General features: G+C 41.0%; 1 protein-coding gene across 8 annotated transcripts in view; it reads right to left on the bottom strand.

The window, feature by feature from the left end:
* The window catches only part of LOC132402664 (RAC-gamma serine/threonine-protein kinase), a 402,615-nt gene that overhangs the window by 129,118 nt on the left and 250,127 nt on the right, over nucleotides 1-23,370 (bottom strand). The gene's annotated exons all lie outside the window — the stretch shown is intronic.

Below are 23,370 nucleotides of genomic sequence, written 5' to 3'. Positions count from 1 at the left end.
CTTCCGGCCACCCCGTCTTCTTCGGAACTGGTCTGACCTTCTAAAATGGTTGATAAGTACCTCTCGAAGTAAAACTACTTTTTCCAGACTCAGACTTTACTTGAATAATTCAGACATTATCTATTGAAACTCTAAGGGCTGTAGTCAATCTCTCCCTGGACTTGGTGCGTTTTTTCTAAATAGATAATCTGAGTTTAATGTTTCCCTGCGGACGTTTAGATTATACTTGTGTAATCTATTTTATTTTTGTATAACTTTATCTATAGAGATCTACAATTGACTTTAACTTGTTTTGGAGGTTTGGAGTTTTTATTGAAGGCTTCCCTGTTGGTTGATTCATAGTTTAAGTTTTGCTTTTTTTTCTGTAAATGGTTGATAAGTACTCTCTTCGAATCTATAATTTCCCCCTTTTCCCCCCCCCCTTTTTTTCTTTTAACCTTCTATAATTTTTCGCGGATATGTTAGTTTGGGTTTTCTTCTGATTTTCTTTGTATTAAGTTTTATACTTCTGTTGAAGTTGTTCCTATTTGTAATTATGTTTTCTAGTGCATAAACTAGTTACTATTTGCTATAGTATTTATACAGAACTGTTGTTAACGACACAGAACTGGAAGTCATACTTGGGTTAATTTTTTTGGTAGAGCTAGCTGCTTTTTTAGGTAGCCGTCTAGTTTTGGGTTGCGAGGGTGGGGTGGATTCTCCAGTTCCAACACTGCTCACTGTTTCTTTTGCTTTCCTTTGTTATTCAGGACATGTCTCTGTTTTGATTCTACGGATCTATGTTTACATTTTTGCTCCCAGACTTTTATTGTAGTGCTTGATTTTTTATATCCCTGCTGCCTTCTATGCACTAACAATTGATAATGGTTAATACACTTAAACTTGTGAGCTGGAATGTAAAGGGATTGAATCACCCTGTTAAAAGAAGGAAGGTCTTCTCACATATTAAACAACTCAAAGCTGACATTGCTTTCCTTCAAGAAACTCATATTCGTAGTTTTGATAACTCTCGGTTTTTGTCAAAATGGGCGGGTCAGCATTTTCATTCATCCTTTACCGCCAAAGCTAGGGGGGGGTCTCCATCATTAACTCAAATATTCCTTTTGAACTCCACAATAAGATATCTGATACAAATGGCAGTTTTATTATTGTTTCTGGTAAACTATATAATACTAAAGTTGTCCTAGCAAACCTGTATGCTGTATGCTGTATGCTGTATGCTGTATGTTAATTTTTTTGAACGTTTTTTCTCCTCACTACCAGACTTAAACTCATACTCTCTTATACTGGGTGGCGATTTCAATTGTTGGTTAGATCCTAATTTGGATTGATCGTCCTCTGTTACTAGACTACCTACTAAATCTGCCTTAGCTATTCAATCGTTTCTCTCTAATTATGGTATCTCTGATATATGGCGTTTCCTTCATCCCACTGAGAGAGATTATTCTTTTTTTCACATGTTCACCATACCTTTACTAGAATTGACTACTTCTTACTCGATAATCAACTTATTCCATTTGTCTATTCTTGTGATTATCAGAGTATACTGATTTCTGACCATGCCCCAATTACTCTGTCTTTAAATTTTCCTGGTCTCCCTCAGAGGAACAAACACTGGCAGTTTGATTTGACCTTATTATCGGACGATGATTTTCTAAAATTTATTAAGGATCAGATAACCTTTTATTTTAACACCAATACATCATCTGAAGTGTCATCCCAGATTGACTGGGAAGCCATGAAAGAATATTTGAGGGGTCAAATAATCTCCTATACAGCAAATCTTAATAGAAAGTCCTGTGCAGATCGATTAGACCTCATTGATCAGATTAAAGAATTGGATCAACTGTATGCTCAAACTAAGAATCCTGAATGATACAAGAAGCGTGTAGAACTTCAAACTAAATTTAATCTTCTGTCTACTCAACCTATCGAACGCCAACTTCTTGAAAGTAAGAGTCGCTTTTATATTCATGGTGACAAATCTGGTAAATTTCTAGCCAATCAGCTGAGGCGTTCCAAACCCAAACAACATATTACAAAGATCCAGAAGGAGAATGGAGACTTTACATCGGATCACTTAGAAATCAATGACGCATTTAAAAATTTTTATTCTCGACTTTATTCCTCTGAATCGCTGAATGAGAATATCTCTGTTGATCATTTTTTAAATAATCTGAATATTCCTTCGCTTTCACCTGATTTTAAAGCTAAACTTAATGCGCCTATATCATCAGAAGAAATATCTTTTACAATTTCTGCATTGTCTTCAGGGAAATCTCCTGGACCTGATGGGTTCCCCGTAGAATTCTATAAATCATTCTCTTCACTTCTTTCTCCTCAGTTATTCTCAGTATTATCTGATTCGTTTAATTACGGTAAATTGCCACCCTCTTTTAATGAGGCATCTATTATTCTTTTATTAAAAAAGGGTAAAGACCCAACAGAGTGTTCCTCGTATAGGCCGATTTCTTTGCTTAATGTTGATGTTAAAATCTTGGCCAAAGTTTTGGCTTATAGATTAGAAACTGTTATTCCCTCTATTATTTCTGAGGATCAAACTGGTTTTATTAAAAACCGTCTTTCATTTTTTAACATTCGGCGTTTATTTAACATTTTATATTCACCTCCAACTGGGATTCCTGAATGTGTTATTTCCCTCGATGCGGAGAAAGCATTCGATCGTACAGAGTGGAACTACCTTTTTACAGTTTTAGAAAAATTTGACCTCAGTCAAAGTTTTATCTCTTGGATCAAATTGCTGTATCTGTGTCCCACTGCCTCGGTTTTGACTAATTTTCAGAAATCCCAGTTATATAACCTCAAACATGGCACCCATCAGGGATGCCCTTTAAATCCCTTTCTCTTTGATTTGGCTATCGAAACTTTGGTGATAGCATTTCGAAATTGTCCTAAATTGACCAGGATTTGGAGAGGGGGTGTTGAGCATAAAGTTTCTCTTTATGCTGATGACTTATTACTTTTCCTTTCAAATCCATCTATATCCTTATCTCTAATGTTTTCACTTCTTGATCAGTTTAGCCAGATCTCTGGCTATAAACTAAATTTACATAAGAGTGAACTTTTCCCAATTAATAAAAAAGCACAAGAATTAACATTCCGTGATCTCCCTTTTAAAGTAGTTCATAACCAATTTACTTATCTTGGGATTACAGTCACAAGGAAGTTTAAAGATCTTTTTCGTGAAAACTTTGCCAATCTTTCATATACTATAAAACAGAGTCTGTTACAATGGTCACCTCTATCTATGTCTTTGGTAGGTCGTATTAATGTTGTTAAAATGTTTGTCTTCCCTAAACTTTTATATTTATTTCAATCAATCCCAATTTTTATTCCTAAATCTTTTTTTGATTCCTTAGACTATTATTTTGTCATATCTGTGGAAGAATAAGTGATCTAGAATTAATAAAGTTTATCTCCAAAAATCTAAAAAAAAGGGTGGCATGGCTTTACCTAACTTTCATTTATATTATTGGGCAGCCAATATACATTGTGCTACCTTTTGGTCTTTTTTCCATGGCCAACCCAAGTGCCCTAATTGGGTGGCACTGGAGTTGAGCTCCACTAAAGATTTATCTATCTCTGCACTTCTTGGCTCTGTACTCCCTTGTAGTTTGTCCAGATTAATTGTTAATCCTCTTGTTAGACACACTTTGCGTATATGGGCTCAGTTTAGGAAATTCTATGGTTTTTCCTTTTCTAGCCCTATCTTACATAATCACCTTTTTTTACCTACTACGTATGATTCAGCATTCCATGATTGGTATAGGAAGGGCATTAGACATTTTGAAGATCTTTTTATTGATAATCGCTTCGCTTCTTTTCAACAGCTCTCTGCTAAGTTCAATCAGCCCAATGCTCATTTTTTTAGATATCTCCAAATTAGACACTTTATTAATCCTTTAATCCCTAACTTCCCTGAAATGCCTGAGAAAAATGTTATGGATTTATTTCTTTCTATTAATCCACTAGGTAAAGGTTTAATATAATTTATTCATGATAAATTAGCAGCCTTACGACGTGCCCCTGTGGATAAAATTAAAATGGCATGGGAGCATGATTTAAATACCTCCTTATCTGATGAGACTTGGGACTCGATTCTCAAAATCAGTTAATTCAACCTCTCTTTGTGCTCGTCATTGCCTTTTACAGTTTAAGATTGTTCATAGAGCCCACATGTCTAAATCTACCCTAACATTAGTCCACTTTGTGATAAATGCAAAAGGGGTGAGGCCTCTCTCAATCATATGTACTGGTTTTGTCCTAGCTTGGAGAAATTTTGGAAAGATGTCTTCATAACGTTATCGTATATTCTGAATCACCACCTAGAACCTAACCCTTTAATTGCTTTGTTCGGTTTCTGGGGTGAGACAGATCTATGTCTGAGTTCGACTAAGTGTCGAATATTATCTTTTGCTTCTCTCCTGGCTAGACATTTAATCCTCCTTAGATGGAGAGATGTTGCCCCGCCCACACATGCTCAATGGCTTAACGATATTATGGCTTGCTTAGACCTTGAAAAAATTCATTATTCAGTTCTTAATTCGAATATAAAGTTCCATAAGGTCTGGGGACCTTTTATTGAGTACTTTCATAACCTTCCTCTTAACTAGGGTTTTTTTTTCAGTCCCTTGCTTTCAGCTCCTTTTTTTTTGGTAGTAGGTATTAATATCTTCTGTTGCTAAGTGTATTTACAGTTTTGGAGGCTTGATTGTCCTGATTTATATTCTCTATATTGTGTTGTGATTGGTCTGGAGTTCTTTTTTTTTGTTGTGGGGTTTGGGGAGGATACTAATTTTACATGTCTTCAATTTGGGTGCTTTCTCAATTATCTTTTTTTGTACCATATTATTATTGTATGTTTATTTTTGCACTGTATCAATGTTCTTCATTTTGATCTGGGGGGGTTTATCTGTAGCGATGTAGAAAATGTATTAAAAAAACTAATAAAAAAAAGAACAACAATCTCATATTAGGGATAGTCAGCATGGCTTTCTGGAGGCATGATGGAACATGGGATCCAAATCCACAGGTTCCTCAACATTGCCGCACTAGGTGAAGAGCTGGTTAAGGTTGGTGTGGTGCTTCAATCAAAACAACTTTCAGAGGACCTTAGAAGAAGAATTCTAGAGATGCATGAAGCTGGAAAAACTACAACAGCATTTCAAAAGACCTGAGTGTTCATCAGCCTACGGTAAGAAAAACTGTCTACAGATGGAAGACACTCAGTTCTGTTGCTAATCTCCCTAGGAGTGGACATCCTGCAAAAATCACACCAAGAGCACAATGTGCAATGCTGAAGGAGGTGAAAAAGAACTTAAGGGTAACAGCAAAAATCTCTAAATCTTGCAGAAGTCTCTGTTCATGGAAGGACACCATGGAGGAAACCACTGCTCTCCAAAAAAATCATTGCTGCAAGTCTCAAGTTTGCAAAAAATCACCTGGGTGTTCCACAACAATGGGACAATGTTCTGTGGACAGACGAGACAAAAGTCGGATTTTTTTTGGCAAAAGTGCACATTGCTAAGTTTGAAGGGAAAAGGGCACCGCATACAAACACCAAAACCTTATCCCAACTGTGAAGCATGGTGAAGGGAGCAGCATAGTTTGGGGCTGCTTTGCTGTCTCAGGGCCTAGACAGCTTGCAACCATTGAGAGAACAAATTCACAATTGTATCAAGACACTGCACAGAAGAAACTTAATAGAAGTTGGATAATGCAACAAGACAACAGTAAATAAACAACAGAACGGTTTAAAAAGAAAAAGAAATCATATTTTGGAATGGGCAAGTCAAAGTCCTGGCCTTAATTCTACAGAAATATTGTGGAAGGACCTCAAGCAAGTAGTTCATGCAAGCAAGCCCACCAACATCCCAGAATTCCTCCAGCCGATGTACAGGACAGATCGATAGTTACCAGAAACATTTGGTTGAAGTTATTGCTGTACAAGAGGGTCACAGCAGTTACTGAAAGCAATGGTTCACATACTTTTTCAACAAATACATGCAATATTGGATTATTTTTCTCAATAATTAAATGAACCAGTAGCAAACACGAGGAAATTTGCAGATGCTGGAAATTCAAACAACACAAGTAGAATGTTTTGAGTTATTTATTTAATTGCATTCTCTTTATCTAGTTTTAGGCCTTATGTGAAGATCTAATCACATTTTATGTAATTTATGCAGAAATAGAGAAAAGTCCACAGGGTTCACAAACTTTCTAGCAACACTGTTTGTGGAATGCACTGCTCAGGGTGGCAGTAGAGGCTGATATATTAACAGACTCTTAAAAAAAGAACATAGGTGAAAGAACAATGGAGGGCATGGACAATGAAGGAGGGAAGGGTTAGATTGACATTGGTGTAGTTTAAAAGGGTAGTCAGTACGACATTCAGGATCAAAGGGCCCTTTTTGTTCTATGGTGGAGAATTTCAATAAAGCAACTTATCCTTTCTTGGACAGCATCTAGCCTCATTAAGGCTACAATCATTCAGTACATTCTTGATAAGCCTTGCAGATGGTACAACAGCTTTGGGATATCAGGTCAGTAGTGCAGTACATCCAAATTTGGATCTTCATTTGTTGCCACAAAATATACATGGCTAATCATTTTAAGCTTCAAATCATCAGTGACCCCCAGGATTTTGACCGTAACAGACTTTTGCAATCATAACAAAGTTTTAGATAAGGTGATTAGATTATAGTAATGTACATTATCCATACCCAATACTTGTGTGGGCATAAATCTTACTTATCACTGAGCAGCACTATCAGAATATTGACTTGGTCTTACAAGGGGGAGGGGGGGAGAGAGGGGGAGAAGGGGGAGTGTGAGTGTATGTACACATACACACACACAGATCCATTGATGCTTGGAAGGCACGTTCCAGAGTGATGGTGGAGGCAAATTTAACAGGGGCGTTCAAAAGGCTCTGAAGATAAGCAGATCAACATGCAGGAAATGGAAGGATATGGACACCATAGAGGCAGAAGGCATTAGTTTTGCTGAACATCTAATGACTAACTTATTGTGTGTGGCCAAAGGGCCTGTTCCTGTGCTGTAGCATTTTATGTTAGAAAAACATCCTTTATATGAAGGAGTCATTTCACGTTGTTTTTGAAAAGTCCCCATCCACTCCAAACATTCCCTCTTCCCTCTAACAGGCAAAAAAATACAAAAGCCTGAAACATGTACCACCAGGGTCAAGGACAGCTTCCATCTCACTGCTATCAGACTCTTGAAGAATAATAAGGACCCTTATTCTGTATGTGCCAATACAGAATAAAGTGTAAGAACTACCAAGTTCTACCAAGTCCGCAAAGGAAACAGCATTATGAAGGACCCCATGTACCCGTCATACAATCTCTTCTCCCTCCTGCCGTCTGGGAAAAGGCTCCGAAGCATTCAGGCTCTTACGACTAGACTATGTAACAGTTTCTTCCCCCAAGCTATCAGACTCCTCAATACCCGAAGCCTGGACTGACACCTTGCCCTACTGTCCTGTTTATTATTTATTGTAATGCCGGTACTGTTTTTGTGCACTTTATGCAGTCCAGTGTAGGTCTGTAGTCTAGTATAGCTTTCTCTGTTTTTTTTTAATTACTTAGTTCAGTCTAGTTTTTGTACTGTGTCATGTAAACCATGGTCCTGAAAAACGTTGTCTCATTTTTACTATGCACTGTACCAGCAGTTATGTTTGAAATGACAATAAAAGTTGACTTGAAGTAAGCGAAGTACAGACAAATAATATAGTGCAAGATTATAATGCGATAGGTTGTGAGGTCAGGAGTTCATTTTATTGTATAAGAGGTCTATTCGAGAACCTGATAGCAGGTTGATAGAAGTCATTCTAAAACCTGGTAGTACATGCTTTCAGGCTTTTGTATGTTTTGCCCAATGAGAGCGAGAAGAAGGGTGAATATCTTTAGTGGATGAAGTCTTTGGTAATGCTGGCTGCTTTACTGAGGCAGCAAAAAGATGTAAAGGCAGTCCTGATGAAAGGTCCCAACCCAAAACATCAATTGTTTATTCCTCTCCATTGATGCTGCCTGACTTAGTGAAAACCTTCAGCATTTTATGTACATTGCTCAAGATTTCCAGTATCTTTTGTCCATAAAGGGGAGGCTGGTTTCTGTGATATGCTGTGCTGTGTCCATAAATCTTTGCACTTTGTCTTGGGTTTGTTGCTTAGTTTGGAGAACTTTGATTAAAAGGAGAGAATAAGTTTGTTTTCCCTGGAGCAAAGGAGACTGAGTGGTGATCTGATAGAAGTTTATTAAAGTACAAGCAGCATGGATATGTAGGAATATCAAAAACAAGAGAGCAAACTGTAAGTTTAGGGTGAGAAATAGCAGTTGCAAAGGGGACATAGAAACATAGAAAATAGGTGCAGGAGTAGGCCATTCGGCCCTTCGAGCCTTCACCACCATTCAGTATGATCATGGCTGATGATCCAACACAGAACCCTGTACCTGCTTTCTCTCCATACTCCATGATCCCTTTAGCCACAAGGGCCATATCTAACTTCCTCTTAAATATAACCAATGAACCGGCCTCAACTGTTTCCTGTGGCAGAGAATTCCACAGATTCACCACTCTCTGTGTGAAGAAGTTTTTCCTCATCTCGGTCCTAAGAGGCTTCCCCCTTATCATTAAACTGTGACCCTCGTTCTGGACTTCTCCAACATCGGAAACAATCTTCCTGCATCTCGCCTGTCCAATCCCTTTAGAATTTTATACGTTTCAATAAGATCCCCCCTCAATCTTCTAAATTCCAGTGAGTATAAGCCTAGTCGATCCAGTCTTTCTTCATATGAAAGTCCTGCCATCCCAGGAATCAATCTGGTGAACCTTCTCTGTACTCCCTCTATGGCAAGAATGTCTTTCCTCATATTAGGGGACCAAAACTGCACACAATAGGGGTTTACACCTAGGTGCAATCTCACCAAGGCCTTGTACAACTGCAGTAGAACCTCCCTGCTCCTGTACTCAAATCCTTTTGCTATGAATGCCAACATACCATAGCTATTGCACTTTATTCTACATTATTATTACTTTACCTTGTTCTACATCAAAGCACTCTGTAATGATTTTGATCCGTATGAAAATATGCAAAACAAGCTTTTCACTGAATCTTGGTACATCTGACAACAGCAAAGCAATACCAAACCAAATATAGCTCTTCAAAATCATTGTTCAAACATGAATTGAAGAGGTCCGATCAGAATAGTTTTGCCCAATCTGGGAACTGATGAGCATCTCTCTTGAAAACATTGTCAAAGGCAACTTCCAAAACTTGGCTGTTGTTGGAGGGTGGATTATTGAAGTAATATTTATAATGAGATTGAATTAGTCCGGCTTGTTGTGTAGAGGACATACAGTACCTGTGCAAATTTCCACATTGCTGGATAGCTGTCAAAGTTCTTGTATGTACTGAAAGGTTTTGCTACAGACACACCCAATTCTGGAATAAAAGTATTCCACACTGCAGTTGCGAAGTTGTGTAGTTACGTGGCCCTTAATATCATGTTAAAACATAAATTGGCTGACAAATAACTTCTATTTTTCTATTTTAGCATCTACTTCTGTATTTTGATCCTGGTGCATTTGTGTTTCTAAGGTTCTTTGGAAGAATTAGGCTTAAAACTTTTGATTTAATACAGAGATAGGATTTGATAGGGAGAAAGTAAAATCTGACATAGAAATATTGCAGTGGAGTAAAGGAAATTACACTGTTACTAGAGAGGAGGTGGCCAAAGTAAATTGGAAGGAGATGCTGGCAGGGAGTACAGCAGACCAGCAATGGGTTGAGTTTCTGGAAAAATGAGGAAGGTGCAGGATAGATGTATTCCAAAGCAAAGAAATACTCAAATGGCAAAACAGTACAACTGTGGCTGACAAGGGAGGTCAAAGCTAATGTAAAAGCAAAAGAGAGGGCATACAACAAAGAAAAGAGTGGTAGGAAGATACAGGATTGGGAAGCTTTTAACAACTAACAGAAAGCAACTAAAAGAATCATTTGGAGAAAACAGATGAAATATGAAAGCAAACCAGCAAACAATATCAAGGTGGATAGAAAAACATTTTTCAACTATATAAAAACAATAAAAGATGAAAGTGGATATAGGACCACTAGAAAATGAGGCCGAAGAAATAATACAGGGGACAAAGAGATGGCAGATGAACTAAATCAGAATTTTGCATCTGTCTTTACTGTGGAAAACACTAGCAGTGTGCCTGGTGTTGAAGGTGCGAGGGAATAGAAGTGGGTGCAGTTACTATCTCAAGGGAGAAGGTGCTCAAAAAGCTAAAAGACCTAGAGGTGCATAAGTCACCAAGGCCAGATGAACTGCACACTAGGGTTCTTAAAGAAGTAGCAGTAGAGATTGAGGAGGCATTAGCAATGATCTTTCAAAAATCATTGCCATCGTGCCAGAGGACTGGAAAATTGAAAATGCCACTCCAATCTTTAAGAAAGGAAGGAGGTAGCAGAAAGGAAATTATAGACCAGTTAGCCTGACCTCAGTGGTTGGAAAAATGTTGAAGTCAATTATTAAGGATGAGGCTATGGAGTACTTGGTGACACAGGACGAGATAGGACAAAGTCAGCATGGTTTCCTTAAGGGAGTATCTTGCCTGACAAACCTGCTGGAATACTGAGAAGATTACAAGTAGGATAAATAAAGGGATGCAGTGGATGTTGCATATTTGGATTTTCAGAAGGCCTTTGACAAGGTGCCACACGAGACTGCTTACCAAATTAAGAGCCCATGGCATTAAAGGAAAATTACTGACATGATTCGACTATTGGCTGATTGGTAGGAGGCAGTGCATGGGAATGAAAGGATCCTTTTCTGGTTGGCTGCCAGTGACCAGTGGTGTTGGGACTGCTTCTTTTTATGCTGTTTATCAATGCTTTAGATGATGGAAAAGATGGTTTTGTTGCCAAGTTTGCAGATGATATGGAGATTGGTGGAAGGACAAGTAGTGTTGAGGAAACAGGAAGGCTGCAGAAGGACAGATTAGGAGAATGGGCAAGAAAGTAGCAAATGAAATACAATGTTGGAATAAATTTGCAGGCTGTTTTCTAAACGGGGAGAAATTCCAAAAATCTGAGATGCAAATGGACTTAGTCCTTATGCAGAACACCCTAAAAGTTAACTTGCAGGTAGAGCTGGTGGTGAGGAAGGCAAATGCCATGTTAGCATTCATTTCAAAAGATCTAGAATATAAGAGCAGAAATGTGATGCTGAGGGTGGAAAAGGCACTGGTGAGGCTTCACCTTCACTATTGTGAATAGTTTTGGGCTACTTATCTAAGAAAAGATGTGCTGGTTTTGGAGAGTTTTCAAAGGAGGTTCACTAGGATGATTCTGGGAAAGAAAGGGTTATCTTATGAGAAATGTTTGATAGCTCTGGGTCTGTATGCACTGGAATTTAGAAGGATGAGGGAACCTCTTTGAAACCTTCCTAATGTTGAAAGGCCGAGACAGAGGAGATGTGGAAAGGAAGTTTCCCATGTAGAGGTAGTCTAGGGCAAGAGGGCACAGCCTTAGGATAGAGAGGTGTCCATTTAAAACAGAGTTGCAGAAAAATTTCTTTAGCCAGAGCATGGTGAATTTATGAAATCTGTCAACACAGGCAGCTGTGGAGACCAGCTTGTTGGGTGTATTTAAGGTGGAGGTTGATAGGCTCTTAATTGGCCATGGCATCAAAGGTTACGGGAAGAAGGTCAGGGAGTAGGGCTGAGTAGGGGAGAAAAGGATCAGCAATGATTGAATGGTGGAGAAGACTCAATGGGCCAAATACCCTTCTTCTGCTATGCCTTACAGTCTAAAATTTATTGCTAATGACCGTTTTATTAATTGTCACAAGAGCAGAAAATGAACAAGAAAAATGAACCAAGAGAACCAAGGTAAAGGATTAAAAAGCAGTGGTCATCTCATACTCAAACTAGAAATAACAAAATTCCAATGATAACAATTAACCTATCAAATTGCCAATTTCAAGTCAAATGACACCTGCTACTGAAAAGTTTCTAGAAAAATACAGAAATTATACAGTAATTTCTGGAAAACTACTGAACAATTTGCTGGAAAACTACTGAACAATTATATGTATACATGTTTGGGGTTGGCAGTGAATTCTAGGCACCCACCATCATTGCAAAACTGGGCTGAGAAGTGGCAGATGGAGTTCAACCCAGGTAAGTGTGAGGTGTTTCATTTTGGTAGGTCCAATATGATGGCAGAATATAGCATTAATGGTAAGACTCTTGGCAGTGTTGAGGATCAGAGGGATCTTGGAGTCCAAATCCATAGGACACTCAAAGCTGCTACGCAGGTTGATTCTGTTGTGAAGAAGGCATACACTGCATTGGCCTTCATTAACCATGGGATTGAGAAGAGTCGAGAGGTAATATTACAGAACAGTGAACAATACAGCACAGTACAGGCCATTTGGCCCACAATGTTGTGCTGATCTTTAAATCCTGCCACCCATATAACCCTCCACCTTAAATTCCTCCGTGTACCTGTCTAATGGTCTCTTATATTTCACTAGTGTATCTGCCTCCACCACTGACTCAGGAAGTGTATTCCACACACCAAGCACTCGGAGTAAAAAACCTTCCTCTAATATGTCCCTTGACCTTTCCACCCCTTACCTTAAAGCCACGTCCTCTTGTATTGAACAGTGGTGCCCTGGGGAAGATGCACTGGCTGTCCACTCTATCTATTCCTCTTAATATCTTGTATACCTCTATCATGTCTCCTCTCATCCTCCTCCTCTCCAAAGAGTGAAGCCCCAGCTCCCTTAATCTCTGATCATAATCCATACTCTCTAAACCTGGCAGCATCCTGATAAATCTTCTCTCTACCCTTTCCAATGCTTCCACATCTTTCCTATAGTAAGACGACCAGAACTGGACACAGTACACCAAGTGTGGCCTAACCAGAGATTTTTCGAGCTGCATTGCTACCATGTGACTCTTAAACTCTATCCCTCGACTTACGAAAGTTAACACTCCATAAGCATTCTTAACCACCCTATCTACCTGTGAGGCAACTTTCAGGGATCTGTGGACATTTACCCCCAGACACCTCTGCTCCTCCACACTCCTAAGTATCGTGCCATTTACTTTGTACTCTGCCTTGGAGTTTGCCCTTCCAAAGTGTACCACCTCACTTCTCTGGGTTGAACTCTATCTGCCACTTCTCAGCCCACTTCTACATCCTATCAATGTCTTTGTGCAATCTTTGACAATCCTCAACACTATCCACAACACTACCAACTTTCGTGTCGTCTGCAAACTTGCCAACCCACCCTTCTACCCCCACATCCAGGTCGTTAATAAAAATCACAAAAAGTAGAGGTCCCAGAACAGATCCTTGTGGAACACCACTGGTCACAACCGTCCAATCAGAATGTACTCCCTCCACCATGACCCTCTGCTTTCTGCAGGCAAGCCAATTCTGAATCCACCTGGCCAAACTTCCCTGGATCCCATGCCTTCTGACTTTCTGAATAAGCTTACTGTGTGGTACCTTGTCAAGAGCCTTACTAAAATCCATGTAGATCACATCCACTGCACTACCCTCATCTATATGCCTGGTCACCTCCTCAAAGAACTCTATCAAGCCTATTAGACACAATCTGCCCTTTACAAAGCCATGATGACCGTCCCTGATTAGACCATGATTCTCTAAATGCCCATAGATTCTATCTCTAATAATCTTTTCCACCAGCTTTCCCACCACAGACGTAAGGCTCACTGGTCTATAATTAGCTGGACTATCCCTACTAACTTTTTTGAACAAGGGGACAACATTCGCCTCCCTCCAATCCTCTGGTACCATTCCCGTGGACAACGAGGACATAAAGATCCTAGCCACAGGCTCAGCAATCTCTTCCTTCACCTCGTGGAGCAGCCTGGGGTATATTCCGTCAGGACCTGGGGACTTATCCATCCTAATGTACTTTAACAACTCCAACACCTCTTCTCCCTTAATATCAACATGCTCCAGAACATCAACCTCACTCATAATATCCTCACCGTCATCACGTTCCCTCTCATTGGTGAATACTGAAGAGAAGTATTCATTGAGGACCTTACTCACTTTTCCAGCCTCCACGCACATCTTCCCACCTTTATCTCTAATTGGTCCTATCTTCACTCCTGTCAATCTTTTGTCCTTCACATAATTGAAGAATGCCTTGGGATTTTCCTTTACCCTACTTCGCCAAGACTTTCTCATGCCCCCTTCTTGCCCTCCTCAGCCTTAAGCTCCTTTCTTGCTACCCTATATTCCTCAATAGACTCATCTGATCCTTGCTTTCTAAACCTCACGTATGCTGCCTTCTTCCATCTGACCAGACTCTCCACCTCACTTGTCACCCATGGTTCCTTCACCCTATCATTCTTTATCTTCCTCATTGGGACAAATTTATCCCTAACATCCTGCAAGAGATCCCTAAACATCGACCATATGTCCATAGTACATTTCCCTGCAAAAATCATCCCAATTCACACCCGCAAGTTCTAGCCTTGTAGCCTCATAATTTGCCCTTCCCCAATTAAATTTTTCCTGTCCTCGCTGATTCTATCCTTTGCCATGATAATGTTAAAGGCCAGAGAGCTGTGGTCACTGTCCGTGAGATATTGCAGCTATATAGGACCCTGGTCACACCCCACTTGGAGTGCTGTGCTCAATTCTGTTCGCCTCACTGCAGGACGGACTTGGAAACCATAGAAAGGGTGCAGAGAAGAATTACAAGGATGTTGCTTGGATTAGGGAGCATGCCTTATGAGAGGGAACTTGGTCTTTTCTCCTTGGAGCGATGGAGGATGAGAGGTGACCTGATAGAGGTGTACAAGATAATGAGAGGCACCATTTCGTGTGGTTAGTCAGAGGCTTCTTCCCAGAGCTGAAATGGCTAGCACGAGAGGACATCGTTTTAAGGTGCTTGTAAGTAGGTACAGAGGAGTTGTCACGGGTGATTTTTTTTTAAGCAGAGAGTGGTGAGTGCTTGTGTAAAGGGGGTTTCTTCTTTTTTCTTTGTTACTGTGTATGTAATCAAAATGGCTTCTTTGTTTTGTTAAAAGCAGGAATGCTTCTTTGTTGCGAGAGAGTGCTGGAAGCTTGTTTGGGTTAAAATTTACTGATAACGAGAATTGTATTCCTTTGTAAACCAATTGGGATTAATGTTGTTCTTTCTTCTGAGTCTGTAAGCTATTGTTGGTGGGCTTTTGGGGAGATCAGCGCGAGGGGTTGAGAGAGAGGACTCGATGCTGTAAACTGGATGAGGAACGGACCCCAAGCGGGGGTCCGAGGCCAGGAGGTACTCCGAGGAGAGGAGATGAAGCTAGATGTGCTTGGTTGACCACTTCGGATGGTCCTAAGCTGCGAGTCGAGGAGTTCGGAGGGGATCAAATGGTGGCCAGAAGACTTCAGTAATTGAGCTCCAACAGTTGTGCACGAAGAGGTTTGGACTTTGATAAGTTTGGCGCCTTTTCTTTATTTTTTTCTTCATATATACTGTATCATTATTAATCACTTAGTTATAGTAACCTTTATAAATTGTACTCATTTAATCGCATATGGTGTACTGTCTGTTTTTGGGCGAGGCGGGGACATCACACAGCATCCACACCAGCTGATTACCCAGTTTGGCGGGGCCGAAGGCTGCTCCCCCTGGACAGAAACGAGCTGTGCGAGCCTGAGGCGACCCAGGGGGTTACACATGGAATGGGCTGCCGGTGGTGGTGGTGGAGGCAAAAACAATAGGGTCTTTTAAGAGACTCCTGAATAGATACACAGAGCTTAGAGAAATAAAGGGCTAAGGGCAAGCCTAGGTAGCTCTAAGGTAAGGATATGTTTGGCACAGCTTCGTGGGCTGAAGGGCCTGTATTGTGCTGTAGGTTTTCTATGTTTTTATGTTTCTTCTAAAGACCTGTTCTCCATAGCAAACTGCACCTCTAACCTAGCATTTCCAGTACAATTACAAAACAGGATTCTATCCAACAGAAAAGTGCCCAGGTACATCAAGTACATAAAAAGAGGGAGAAATTCAATCTAGCTTATTTCTGCTTAATCAATCTACACTCAATCAAGAAACTGACAGAAACCATTGTTTACAGATTTATTAAGTGGCCCTTATGTACTTACACTCAGGTAGGGTTTCACTGACACAATGTAGACTGCATTACAAGTATTGATGCGATTATGAAGCAGAATTTGAGAGTAGTTGAGAGTGACTGCCCTTGATGTCAAGGCAGCTTGCAACAGATCAAGGCACCCCAGTACAACTGAAGTCAATGGGCAACTGGGGGTAATCTCCAATGGCTGTAGTCACATTCCACAAAAAGGAAGATTGTTCTAGTTGATGACCTCAGTGGCTCCTGCTCACACGGGCATTCAATCCTGAGACTCGCAATCCTGATGGGGTGGGGTCATCAGCCCTCACCTACGGGGCCCACCAACCTCAAGCGTTGACCACTGGTCTTCATCCTTAGCATCTGCCAACCTGACGCCCACCCATGCAGATCATTGGCCTTCTATCACGGAGTGCTACGTCCTGGATTCTGGCTCCTGCCCAACTCGTGATTTACTCCTCATTCACTGACCAACTCCCCTCATTCCTGTCCCCAAAACGACCCCTACGAGAAAAAACAAAACTAAGTCTGAGCAACAACCTCATCAGATATAACACCTCAGCATCATCTTGGTTGGAAGCCACTGGAAGAGTTCCCCAGGGTTGAGTCCTTGGTCCAATTATCTTTCGCTGTTTCAGCAAAGACCTTTGTTCCACCATTAAGTCAAAAGCGGGATGTTCACTGACAATTTCATAATCTTCAATATTATTCATAATTACAGCAAAAGAAATAAGGGAGGTGGTATTGGCATTTACTAACAAGTGAATGAGACTATGAGGGGATTGCGTGGGTGATGCAGAGGAAAGATACTGAAGGTCAGGCGTTTGTTCACTGAAAAGGGGAACTTTGAATGTGAGGTCAGCATAGAACAGGTTAATCTGCTGGAATATGTTGAGCTCAAGACTGACATAGTTGCAGCACTTCTGAAAAATATTAATTTAGACAAGCCTCTGGGGCCAAGAGAGAGTAATAAGTGTGGGAAGTGAAGCAGGAGATTGCTGGGCTGTTGAGGATAGTAACCGTGCCCTTCCTGGCCACAGGAATAGTACTACAAGATTGGAGAACAGCAATTATTGTTCTGTTTTTCAAGAAAAGTTATATGGATAGTCCTGGGAATTATACACCTGTGAGTTTTCTTCAGTGGTGGGCAAACTAGCGTCATAGGGTCATAGTAAAGTACAGCACAGAAACAGGGCCATTTACCTGCAAGAGGACTGTAGCCTCCACACCCCTACCTATCCATATACCTATTCAAACTGCTCTTAAACATTGAAATCAAGCTCACAAGCACCACGTATGCTAGTAGCTTGTTCTGCACTCTCTCAACCCGTTCTCTTTTCAATCTTTTTATTGACTTTTTTTTAGAAAGTGTGTATACAGATGAGAATATCTCTTATATATGTCAATAGCAGTACATACAGAAGGTAAAATAAATAATATCAGAATCACACAGTGTTGATCTACAAAGTATAAATTTGATATAGAATGTATAATTCTCCTCATCAATTTATGAAGAAAGGAAGGACTAATAGAAATTGTTAGATAAAAAGAGAAAAAAAAAACAGTACAAGAGAAGAGAGACTCTGATCAAATTAAAGGTTCTGAAAAAATAGCTGGAAGAGAATCAGTACAAAAATCAGATCAAATGAAAATATTTAATAAAAGGTCACCAGATTTCTTCAAATTTAAAGGATGCATCCAATGTCCAACTTCTTATTTTCTCTAGACTTAAACAGGACACGATAGAGGAAAGCCAATAAAAGGTGGTAGGAGGTTTAGGGTCCTTCAATTTAAGTAAAATGGCTTTCCTCTCTCATCCCTCTGAGTGAAAAGGTTTCCCCTCGTGTTCCCCTTAATCTTTTCAGCTTTCACCCTTAACTAAGAACCTCTAGTTATAGTCCCACCCAACCTGCTTGCTTGCATATACCCTTATGCCTCTATTAAATTTCCTCTACACCTTCTACATTCCAAGGAATAAAGTACTACTCTGTTCAATCATTCCATACATTCTATTCTCTGCACTCTTAAAACCTTGTTTGCATCTTTCCTGTAGGTAGGTGACCAAAACCACGGACAATACTTCAAATTAGGACTCACCAATACCTTATACAACTTCAAAATGATATCCATCTCCTGCACACAATATATTGATTTATGAATGCCATTGTGTCAAAAGCTTACTTTTAGAACCCTATCTCCCTGTGACAGCACATTCAATGAATTATGGAACTGTATTTCCATATCCCTTTGTTCTACTGTCGTCCTCAGTGCCCTACCATTCACTGTGCAAGATCTAACTTGGTTGATCCTACCAAAGTGCAACACCTCATACCTGCCTACATTACATTTCATCTGCCATTTTTAACCCATTTTTCCAGTTGGTCCAGATCCCACTACAAGCCATGATCGTATTCATCGCTGCCCACTACATCTCAAATCTTGGTGTCATCAGTTTGCTGATCCAGTTAATGACATTATCATCCAGATCTTTGATATAGATGAGGGCAGAGCAAAATTAAGATGGTGATGGTGCTGAACAGTGACTCATTTGCTTGCATCTTCGGAAAAAGTTCTATTTCTATCTTTGATATCTCTTCCCCTCCCCTACTTTGCAAGATTCTTTTAAAACCCTGACCTGGAGTTACACTCTGACTTTGGTTCTTTGCAGGAATGGGACCCGCTCTCAAGGCCTTAAGACTAGCCGCTTTTTGATATGCCAAGGATGCGGCCTGGAAGACTAGCGCGCCTTCAGGGTGCTGCATTTTTCTGGCTCTGGAGATGGGCTGATTCAAGGCTGGTGCCCCTGACAGATGCGTTGCGGGAGAACACAGAACATAGGGAGCTCTGTGCCCAGAGAACTAAGCCTTTCTGGAGTCGAATCTCTGGGAGCAGAGCTCAGAAAAAGCAACGCAACAGGCTTATATCATCATAAATCAGTGAGTTGTTTGTTATGCCTCCCCTCTCGTTGTGAAAGAGGGTCACTTCTTTTTCCCTTATCAGCAAGAAAGAGAGAGCCTGTGGTATGTCGAATTACCGGGTGAACAAGTAATCTTTGGGGTACTGCAAGTCTGTGTCTTATTGATGCTTTGCTGCTTGCTTGAGTGCACGGTGGAGGACACTGATGCTTTTTTGCTGGTGGCGGAGAAGAGGGGATATTTGCCTTGCCGCTGCTTGAGTGTGGGAGGGGGTAACTGGGGGGGCAGCACTTTGGGGATGTATCGTTTATTTATTCTTTGGGGCACTCCTCTGTTTTCGTGGATGATTGCGAAGAAAAATTATTTTAGGATGTATCTTGTATACATTTCTCTGACATGAAATTTACTTATTGAACAACTTCAGACCCAGCACTGATCTCTGTGACACTGTGACAATGTGGATTAACAAAGGGGTCTTGCGGGCCTAAGTCCATAGACCCTTAGAGTCACCAGATAAGCTGATAGGGTCATCAAGGTGGTGTATAATATGTTGGCCTTCAATAGTGGGTGGATTAATTTTAAGAGCCACAAAGTTATGCCGCTCTCTAAAACTCTGGTTAGGTCATACTGTATTCAGATCTGGTTGTCTCATTATAGGAAGAATGTAGAAGCTTCAGAGAAGGGTGCAGAGGAGATTAAGTATGATGCTGCCTGAATTATTAAGTATTTCTTATGAGGTGATCGATCTAGGGCTTTTCTCTTTGGAGTGACAAAGGACAAGAGGCAACTTGATAGAGGTGTTTAAGATTATGAGAAGTATAGATAAAGTGGATAACCAACACCTTCCCCTCCCCACCAGATCAGCAATGACCAATCCAAAAGGGCATCCTTTTTTTAATGTGTGCAGATGAAAGTTTAGGAGAGACGTCAGGGCAGGCGACAAGGCAACCCTAACAATAGCGAGGGCCAAACTGTCCCAGGCCATCAGAGAGGCAAAGCGTGCACCCGCCCAGCAAATCTACAGCCACTTCCAGGACAGCGGCGACACACGGCACATGTGGAAGGGTATTCAGGGCATCACCAACTATAGGACAATATCACCTGACAGTGCAAGGCATGCCTCCCTTCCAGATGCGCTGAATAACTTCTACACTCGTTTTGAGGCAGAAAATTACGTGGCGGCGAGGAAGTCCAACCCTCCTCCAAATGACCAGGTGCTGTGACTCACCGTGGCCAATGTGAGAAGAACCCTGTGCAGGGTCAACTCACGGAAGGCTGCTGGACCAGTCAATATTCCTGGTAGAGTGCTTAGAGGATGTGCATACCAGCTAGCAGATGTTCTCACTGACATCTTCAAAATCTCCCTGAGCAGCACCACCGTTCCAACTTGTTTCAAGGCCACCACCATCATCCCCGTGCCGAAGAAGTCTTCAGGGTCCTGCCTCAATGACTACAGTCCTGTTGCATTCACATCCATCATCATGAAGTATTTCAAGAAGCTCGTCATGAGGCACATCAAGACCCTGCTGCCCCCCTCACTGGACCCCCTGCAGTTTGCGTACCATCCCAACCGCTCAACAGACGACACAATTGCCATCATCTTCCACCTGGCCCTAACCCACCTGGACAAAAAAGACATGTATGCTCGAATGCTGTTCATAGATTTCAGTTCAGCATTCAACACAATCATTCCTCAGAAACTGATTGGAAAGCTGAGCCTACTGGGCCTGAACACCTCCCTCTGCAACTGGTTTCTAGACTTCCTGACTGGGAGATCTCAGTCAGTCCGGATCAGAGGCATAATCTCCAACACCATCACACTGAGCACGGGGGCCACCCCAGGGCTATGTGCTCAGTCCACTGTTCACTCTGCTGATCCACGACTGTGCTACAACACACAGCTCGAACCACATCAAGTTCGCCGATGACATAATCGTGAAGGGTCTCATCAGCAAGAACAACAAGTCAGCATACAGAGAGGAAGTGCAGCGGCTAACAGACTGGTACAGAGCCAACAACCTGTCTCTGAATGTGAACAAAACAAAAGAGATAGTTGTTGACTTCAGGAGGGCATGGAGCGACCACTCCCCCTGAACACTGACAGCTCCTCGGTAGAGATCGTTATGAGCACCAAATTTCTTGGTGTTCACCTGGCGGAGAATCTCACCTGGTCTCTCCACACCAGCTCCATAGCAAAGAAAGCCCAGCAGCGTCTCTACTTTCTGCGAAGGCTGAGGAAAGTCCATCTCCCACCCCTCATCCTCATCACATTCTATAGGGGTTGTATTGAGAGCATCCTGTATCACTGCCTGGTTTGGAAATTGCACCATCTCAGATCGCAAGACCCTGTAGCAGATAGTGAGGTCAGCTCAGAAGATACAAACTCATACAAACTCTTCTCCCTCCTGCCATCGGGGAAAAGACACCGGAGCATTTGGGCTCTCACGACCAGACTATGTAACAGTCACCCCCACCCTCCCAAGCTATCAGACTCCTCAACACTCAGAGACTGGACTGACACCAATTTACTGCCCTCTATTGTACCTATTGTCTTGTCTATTATTTATTGTAATGCCTGCACTGTTTTGTACACTTTATGCAGTCCTGGGTAGATCTGTAGTCAGGCATAGTTTCTTTTTTACCTCTGTTGTTTTCACATAGTTCAGAGTAGTTTTTGTACTGTTTCATGTAGCACCATGGTCCTGAAAAACGTTGTCTTATTTTTACTGTGTACTGTACCAACAGTTATTGTCAAAATAACAATAAAAATTGACGACTTGAGAACTATGCTATTTACACAGACTGGAATACACTGCCATGAGTAGTGGTAGAGGGGGATACAAAAGGAACATTTAAAAGGCTTTAGATAGGATGTAAGAGAAAAAAGGAGGGCTATGCAGGATGGAACAGTTAAATAGATCACAGATATGCATATCACAGGTCAGCATATTATGGGCTGAAGGGCCCATACTGTTCTATCTTCGATGTATAGGAAGAACTGAGCAACCAGAACGAAAGAGAAAATGTATACAGAAACACAGATGACCTGAAATTGTAGAATCTAATGTTCATGCCATCAGGTTGTATTCTACTAAAGTGGAATTTAAGGCACTGTTTCTAGCCTGTATTTGGCCTCACCTGGCAATGGAGGAGGCCAAAGGCAGTCAGATCTGTATGGGAATTAAAATGGCTTTCAACCAGGAGCTCCAGATGGCCATGGCAGATGGAGTGTACATATTCGGCAAAGCAGAACATGTAAACTATATAAAGACAACACAAAAGGTCAGCAATGAACCCAGGGTGCTAGAGTCCTGCTCTATTAGTCTCACCACTATGTTACCTGTGGCCTTGGCAAATCTTTCATTATTTTTAGTATTCTTATGTATTCTGGGAGCATATAGAAATCTTCTATCATCAAACAGCAAAGAAACAGACCCTTCAGCCCAAATGGGCCATGCAACTGTTGCCCAACAAGCTAGTCCCATATGATAGTTGTGGATATTTAACATTCAATGTTCTACAGAGCTAAAAATATTTAGACCAAAAGATCATAAGATATAGGAGTAGAATTAGGCCATTTGGCCCATCGAGTCTGCTCGACCCTTTCATCATGGCTGATCCATTTTTCCTTTAGCCCCATCCACTGCTTTACCCGTCAACTTCCCTAGTAACCTCTTCAAAAAATTCAAAAGATTCCTCGCACAAATTCATGTTGACTGTTCCTAATCAGACTTTGTCTATCTAGATAATTATATATACCATCTCTAAGAATACTTTCCATTAATTTACCCACCACTGACGTCAAACTTACAAGCCAATAATTGCTAGGTTTACTCTTAGAACCCTTTTTAAACAATGGAACCACATGAGCAATACGCCAATCCTCCGGCACCATCCCCGTTTCTAATGACATTTGAAATATTTCTGTCAGAGCCCCTCTATTTCTACACTAACTTCCCTCAAGGTCCTAGAGAATATCCTGTCAGGACCCAGAGACTTATCCACTTTTATATTCTTTATAAGCACCAGTACTTCCTCTTCTTTAATCATCATAGTTTTCATAACTACCCTACTTGTTTCCCTTACCTTACACAATTCAATATCCTTCTCCTTAGTGAATACCGAAGAAAAAAATTGTTTAAAATCTGCCCCATCTCTTTTGGCGCCACACATAGCTGTCCACTCTGATTCTCTAAGGGACCAATTTTATTCCTCACTATCCTTTTGTTATTAATATAACTGTAGAAACCCTTTGGATTTATTTTCACCTTACTTGCCA

This window comes from Hypanus sabinus, chromosome 12, assembly GCF_030144855.1.
Source record: "Hypanus sabinus isolate sHypSab1 chromosome 12, sHypSab1.hap1, whole genome shotgun sequence".
In the NCBI taxonomy this organism is placed as follows: Eukaryota; Metazoa; Chordata; class Chondrichthyes; order Myliobatiformes; family Dasyatidae; genus Hypanus; species Hypanus sabinus.
This window is presented reverse-complemented; position numbering and strand designations above follow the sequence as displayed.